The sequence below is a fragment of the Neofelis nebulosa genome, chromosome X (genome assembly GCF_028018385.1).
Source record: "Neofelis nebulosa isolate mNeoNeb1 chromosome X, mNeoNeb1.pri, whole genome shotgun sequence".
NCBI classification, from domain to species: domain Eukaryota; kingdom Metazoa; phylum Chordata; class Mammalia; order Carnivora; family Felidae; genus Neofelis; species Neofelis nebulosa.
In genome coordinates, this window is record NC_080800.1 from 104,003,693 (window position 1) to 104,011,203 (window position 7,511).

General features: G+C 36.7%; 1 pseudogene; it reads right to left on the reverse strand.

Moving 5' to 3' along the window:
- Positions 1 to 5,701: 5,701 nt before the first annotated feature.
- On the reverse strand, positions 5,702 to 6,982 carry LOC131502138 (26S proteasome regulatory subunit 4-like; annotated as a pseudogene).
- Between the last annotated feature and the right edge of the window lie 529 nt (positions 6,983 to 7,511).

The following is a 7,511-nucleotide window of genomic DNA, read 5'->3' on the forward strand; positions in this document are numbered from 1 at the left end:
GTGCACTGGGAGAGAAGATTCCCCTAACTGGAGTACTTATGGAAGAGGGTATATTGCCTCTCCAAGGATAAAAGACCCTGCAGGTGCCAGCCAAAGGTTTTTCTTTGGCAGGGGACAGAGGTGCACCCAGAGGGAATACAGCCTTGTTGTTGCTTTTGGCGGTGCTACACTGTAGATTCTACATACAGTGCAGGCATGGGACTGTTTTTCTGGGACAAAGAACATCTGACACAGCATAGAGAGGCTCTACTCCAGAGGAGCAGGTGGGTCTTCAGGGTGTCGAGTTCTTTAAGACTTCTAGTTTTGAATCCCAGCTGTGCACTAAAGAGGAAACACAGCAGAGCTGTGGTGCAGGGCAAGCACTGACCTTGTTATGCTTTGAGGGCTACATGAACAATGGGGCTGTGTGAGATTCCTGGTCTGGAAATGAGAGATTAGGATGTAACCATTTTCCCCCCAACACCAACACAGTGGGACTTCAGAGAGCAGCACAGTGGCCCCCACTGGAGGTGGGACCTGTTTACACCAAACCTCGCCCCTCTGTGCCTGGAAACTGATTATTTACTGGGGCAATACTGTGAGTTAACACAGTGGTCCTCTCCTCCAGAAAACCAGCATAGGCAACACCCACTCCACATGCACCAAGTTTACTAAAGACCAAGTGCTGCAAAACTACACCTGTAGTTCTTATGGAAATAAGACCAGGCTTAATTTTTTCTGTTTCCTTTTTTTCCTTTCATCTTTTTTCTTTTGGAATCAGGCTCATAGTTTCTTCTTTGTTTGTTGCATTTCCTTCTCTCTCTCTCTTTTTGGATAAGACTTCCATTTTTCTTTTATTTTTCTTTCTTTTTTTCCTTTCTTTTTCTTTGAAATCAGCCTTATAGTTTTTTAATTCTCTGTTCTTTCTTTTATTCCTTTTCCTTTTCACTTTTTTAGGGGATCAAGCTTCCCCCCCTTTTTCCAGGCTCATTCTCTCAAACAAATCAAAGCACAGCTAGTTAAAGGTCCATCACTCCCCAATGCAAGACTGATCAGTGGGAAAGAGAAGCCAACATACAACAGCAGAGCACAAGCAGCATACATCAGAAACACTTCTTGAAGTGCCAGGCCCTGACAGTGTATGACCCCTTTTTCATATAGCAGCACACTCAGGTGCAGGAAACATAACAAGCTTTTAAAACACTCAAAAGGCAGAAACTTAGCCAAAATGACAAGACAGAGGAATTCTCCCCAAAAGAAAGGTTAAGAAGAAATCATAGCCAGGGACTTGCTCAAAACAGATATAAGCAATACATCTGAACAAGAATTGAGAACAACAGTCATAAGACTACTAGCTGGGCTTTAAAAAAGCTGCAGAGATCAAAGACCTAAAAACTAGTCAGCCTGAAATAAAAAAATTCTATAACTGAGATGCAAAGCTGACTGGATACAGTTACCTTGAGGATTGAAGAAACAGAGAAGAGAATGGGTGATATGGAAGATAAAGTCATGTAAAATAATGAAGCTGAAAAGAAGAGGGAAAGGAAACTATTAAATTATGAGGGGAGACATAGGGAACTTAGTGATTCCATAAAATGAAACATTATCCATATCATAGGAGTTCCAGAAGAAGGGCAGGAAAAGGAGGCAGAAGACTTATTTGAAAAAAAATTATAGTTGAGAACTACCCTAATCTGGGTAAGGAAATGGGCATTCAAGTCTAAGAGGCACAGACAACTCCCCTCAAATCAAAAATAGGTCAACATGACAACATATCATAGTGAAACTTGCAAAATACAAAGGTAAAGAGAGAATTCTGAAAAGAGCTAGGGAAAAAAGGCCCTTAAACTACAAGAGTGCACAAATAAGGTTAGCACCAGTCCGGTCCACTGAAATTTGGCAAGCCAGTAGGGAATGGCAGGAAATATTCAATGTGCTGAATGGGAAACATATGCAGCCAAGAGTTCTTTGCCCAGAAAGGTTTTCATTCAGAATATAAGGAGATTACAGAATTTACCAAACAAAAACTAAAGGAGTTCATGACCACTAAACCACCCCACAAGAAATATTAAGGAGGACTCTGAGAGGAGAAAAAAAGACGAAAGCAACAAAGACTACAAAGGACCAGAGAACATTACCACAAACACCAACTTTGCAGGTAACACAATGGGACTAAATTCATATCTTTCTATAATCACTTGAATGTAAATGGACTAAATGCTCCAATCAAAAGACATAGGGTATTATAGTGGACAAAAAAAAAAAAAAAAGATTCGTGTGTATTTGCCTATAAGAGATTCATTTTAGATCTAAAGGCACCAGCAGATTGAAAGTGAGGGAATGGAGAACCATCTATTATGCTAATGGATGTCAAAAGAAAGCCAGAGTAGCCATACTTCTATCAGACAAATTAGATTAAAAAAAAAACTGTAACAAGAGATGAAGAAGGGCATTATATCATAATTAAGGGGTCTATCCACTAAGAAGATCTAATAATTGTAAATAATTTATGCCCCTAACTTGGAACACCAATATATATATATATATATATATATATATATATATATATATATATATATATCAGTTAATCACAAACATGAAGAAACTCATTGACAATAATACAATAATAGTAGGGAACTTTAATATCCTTACTCACAGCAATGGACAAATTATCTAACTGGAAAATCAACAAGGAAACAATAGCATTGAATAACACATTGGGCTGGGTGGACTTAACAGATATATTCACAACATTTCACACTAAAACAGCAGAATACTCATTCTTCTAGAGTGCACATGGAACATTCTCCAGAGTAGATCACATACTTGGTCACAAATCAGCCCTCAACAGGTACAAAAAGTCAAGATCATACCATACATATTTTCAGATCACAACGTTATGAAACTTGAAATCAACCACAAGTAAATATTTGGAAAACCCTCAAATATATGGAGATTAAAGAACATCCTACTAAAGAATGAATTGGTTAACCATGAAATTGAAGAAGAAATTAAAAAATACATGGAAGCCAATGAAAATGAAAACACGACAGTCCAAACCCTTTGGGATGCAGCAAAGGCAGTCCTAAGAGGAAAGTATATTGTAATTCAGGCCTATCTCAAGAAGCAAGAAAGGCCTCAAATACACAGACTTGCCTTACATCTAAAGGAACCAGAAAAGAAAACATCAAATAAAGCCTAAACCAAGCAGAAGTAAATAATAAAGATTAGAGAAGAAATAAATGTTATAGAAACAAACAAGCAAAAAATATGGTAGAACAGATCAATGAGACCAAAAGCTGGTCCTGTGAAAGAATTAACAAAATTGATAAACCACTAACCATACTTATCAAAAAGAAATTACAAAAGACCCAAATAGGTAAAATCACAAATGAAAGAGAAGAGTCACAATCAACACCACAGAAATACAAACAATTATAAGTGAATACTGTGAAAAACTATGTGCCAACAAACTGGGCAATCTGGAAGAAAGGGAAAAAATCCTAGACATATACAAACTAACAAAACTGAAATAGGAAGAAATAGAAAATTTGAACAGACTCACAACCAGCAAATAAGTTGAATCAGTTATCAAAAATTTCCCAACAAACATGAGTCCAGGGCCCCGTGTCTTCCCAGGAGAATTCTACCAGACATTTAAAAAAGAGTTAATACCTGTTCTTCTCAAACTGTTCTAAAATATAGAAATGGAAGGAAAGCTTTCAAATTCATTCTGTGAAGCTAGCATTACAGCAGACATAGACCCCACTTAAAGTCTTGGTTTTAGAGACAATTTGGTTTTGTTAATTCTGTTACATTTATTTATTTATCTACTTATTTAGTTATTTGTTTAGTTATTTATAATTGACACACAATGTTACATTAGTTTCAGGTGAACAAATTAGTGATTTGATTTGACAAGTTTATACATTATGTTATATTCACCACAAATGTAGCTACGATCTGTCCCATTACATTGCTATTACAATATCATTGACTGTATTCCTTATGCTTTTTTTTATTCCACTGAATTACTCATTCCATAACTGGAGGCCTTTATCTCCCTCTCGTCTCACCCATTTTTCCCTTTCCCTACACCCCTGGCAATTATCCGTTTGTTCTCTGTGTTTATAGTTCTGATTCTACTTTTTGTTTATTTGGGTTTTTTTATTCCATTTGTGATTGGAATAAAATGGTATTTGTCTTTCTCAGTCTGACTTATTTCACTTAGCATAAAACCTTCTAGGTCCATCCATGTTGTTGACATGGCATGATGTCACCCTTTTTATGGCTGTGTAATATTCCATTTTGTCTATATGTGTGTGTGTGTGTGTGCATTTTCCTTATCCATTTGTCTATTGATGGATACTTAGGTTGTTTCCATGTCTTGGCTATTGTTAATGCTGTAATAAACATACAGGTATATATAACTTTTCAAGTTAGTGTTGTTGCTATCCCTGGGTAATGCTAGTGGGATTATTGGATAATATAGTATTATTTTAAATTTTTTAAGAACTTCCATATTGTTTTCCACAGTGGCTGTACTAAATTATATTCCTACCAACAGTGCACACGGGTTCCTTTTTCTCCACATCCTTGCCAACACTTGTTTCTTATGATTTTCTTCTTACAAATTTTTATTTAAATTCTAATTAGGTAACATATATTGTAATATTGGTTTCAAGAGTAGAATTAATGATTCATTACTTACATATAACACCTAGTGCTCATCATAACAATACCTCTCACCCATTTAGCCCATCCCTCACCCACCTCCCTCTATCAACCCTCAGTTTGTTCTCTATCATTAAGAGTCTCTTATGGTTTGCTTCCCTCTCTTTTTTTTTCCCATTCCCATATGTTCGTCTGTTTTGTTTCCTAAATTCAATATATGAGTGAAACCATATGATACTTGCTTTTCTCTTACTCATTTATTTCACTTAGCATAATACACTCTAGCTCCATCGATCTCATTACAAATGTCAAGATTTCATTCTTTTTGATGGCTGAGTAGTATTCATTCCATTATGTGTATGTACATCTTCTTTATCCATTCATCAGTCAATGGACACTTGGGCTTTTGGGTTTCTTGTCTTCTTGATTTTAGCCATTGGTTTTAGAGAGAATTTGAACACATAATGAATATAGCGCTGAGAAAAATTAGTGAAAGATATGGACCTAGTCTTCAGCAAAATGGCAATCCGGTAAAATGTAAGAATAATATTACATGTTCATTAATTTTGAAAGTTACTTGATTTTCCCTACCAAAAATGATGTAGTCTTATGATTTTGTTAAACTAGTTAAGGAAAGTGAAATATACTTTTACTATGTGTATTTCTATAAAAAACAGGACTTTCAATAAGAAATTGTTTGCCATCAAAGGCTCTAAGTTACTTCAATTTATTTTCCTTCACCTGGTTTACAAAAAAAAAGGAAGAAAACTCAGGAAAACACTAAAGACAGACAACGCTCCCCCCATTTATCACAAATAGCATAGTCTATGTATGCCATGTTTTCTTAAATTTAACTGATCCTTAGGTATCATTTTTTTTTTTGACAGGGGCACACTTTATTGGGGAGAGAGTACTGCATGTGACCAACAGATAAAGGCAGCCTATTGGGTATCCTGTACATATGCTCAAAAAGGTACAAAGGAGATTTTGCTAATAAAGAGCAACTAGAACATGGATTCCTCTAGGCAGCTTCCCCAATCTCATCCATCTAAGATGTGGGGACAGTCCCAGCCATTTCCCTGAAGTTAACTGTGGTCTGATAGAGATAGAGCCTCTCAGGGATGCCTTCTTGTTGTTTATAAAGAACATTTTCTTTAGATTTTTTTAAGTCTTCATTTGTTAGTTTCATTCTATGTTCTCTCAAGGCCATTGGACGAGCTTCTATATAAATTGCCTTGACTTTGGCAATGAGAGGTCATCAATAGCCATGATCAAGTTGTCCAGGGTTATGTCATTGGCCAGTGTCAGCCTGTTTGTTTGGATCTGAAAGAAGCACTTCTTAGTCTTTTCATTGGGCAAGGGGGAACTCCATCTTCCTGCCAATGCAGCCTGATCTGACAAGTGCTGGATCCAAAGTTTCTATCAGTTTGTGGCCATGATAACTTGCATGTCACCCCTTATATCAAATCCATCCAACTGTTTCAATGGTTCCAACATGGTTCATTGAATTTCTCTCTCACGACTGGAATTTGAGTCTTATCTTTTTGTCCCAATGGCATCAATTTCATCAATAAACACAATGGATGGTGCATGTTCTTCTGCAACTCAAAACAATTCCTGAATGAGTTTGGACCCATCACCTAGGTACTTCTGGATAAGTTCAGTGTCAACCACTCTCAAGAATGTGGCTGAGGTTTGGTTTGCTACTGCTTTAGCTAATAAGGTTTTGCTTGTGCTTGGCAGATCATCTAGAATGACCCCCTTTGGGGGCTTCATATCCAACTCTTCATAATATTCAAGATGAGTGACAGGAAGCTCCACAGATTCCTTAATTTCCTGGATTTGGTTGTCCAACCCCCCAAAATCAGCATAGGTTTCCTTGGGGGGGAGGGGCTTTTCTACCTTCATCCCTGTAACCAAGGGATCTGTGTCATCCATGAGCACCTCTATGTCTTGTGGTTAAGCAGGACTGAGCAGCTTGGTTCCAGCAGACCCTTGTCTACAATGGAAAGAATGCTGATGTAGTGTTCTGAGCCTACAGATATAGACAAAATGGCATGGTTGTCATCAATGATCTTTTCAAATGTTCCTACCTTTCGGGTCCCCCTCAATCATCAACCTTTGATCTTTCCTCCTCTTGCTTTTCTTCTAAAGGCTTCATTTGTTCCTGATTTCTAATGAATTCTTCCTCCATGAGAAGATAATCTTTAATTCTCTCTAATTTCAATAATTTTAACCAGCACTGAGTATGAGGTGTCACCAAGGGCAACTTGCTGGCAGCATCTGGTCCCTTTTTCTTCTTTTTCCACACCATAGTTGGTACAGGAAGTTTGTAATTTTTTCTTGTCCTTGTCATCCTTCTTGCCACCTCCAGGGGGCCATCACCACCACTCTCACTGACCCATCTTGGTTGGGCCATCTAACCCAAGTATCATTTTTAAAAACATTTTCTGATAGCTTGATCATGTTTTATAATGGTAGTCTTATGACTTCCAATAAATTTCTTTTTCATTAAAAAATCTAATGATAATAATTGCAGTTGTTTTTCAGATAAACTTTACCTAAAGTACACCCTTCATGTTATTTATATGGAAATGCCTATTTAATTACACAAGAATTATGTAATATATACTTCTTTCTTCAGTTAGTCAACTAAGGTTAAAGTCACTATGTACAGATTACTCTGTAATGCATAATGGTTGTAAAACATTCAAACAGTATAAAGAATGTTGAATTCTTACCATAACTCCACCCCTTAATAGTAATAGAAAATTCCTGTTAAGTATTAGGTATGTATCCTCCTGGAATTTTCATTCATATATAAACATATATGCACATGTTTTATGTAGGTAAAATTA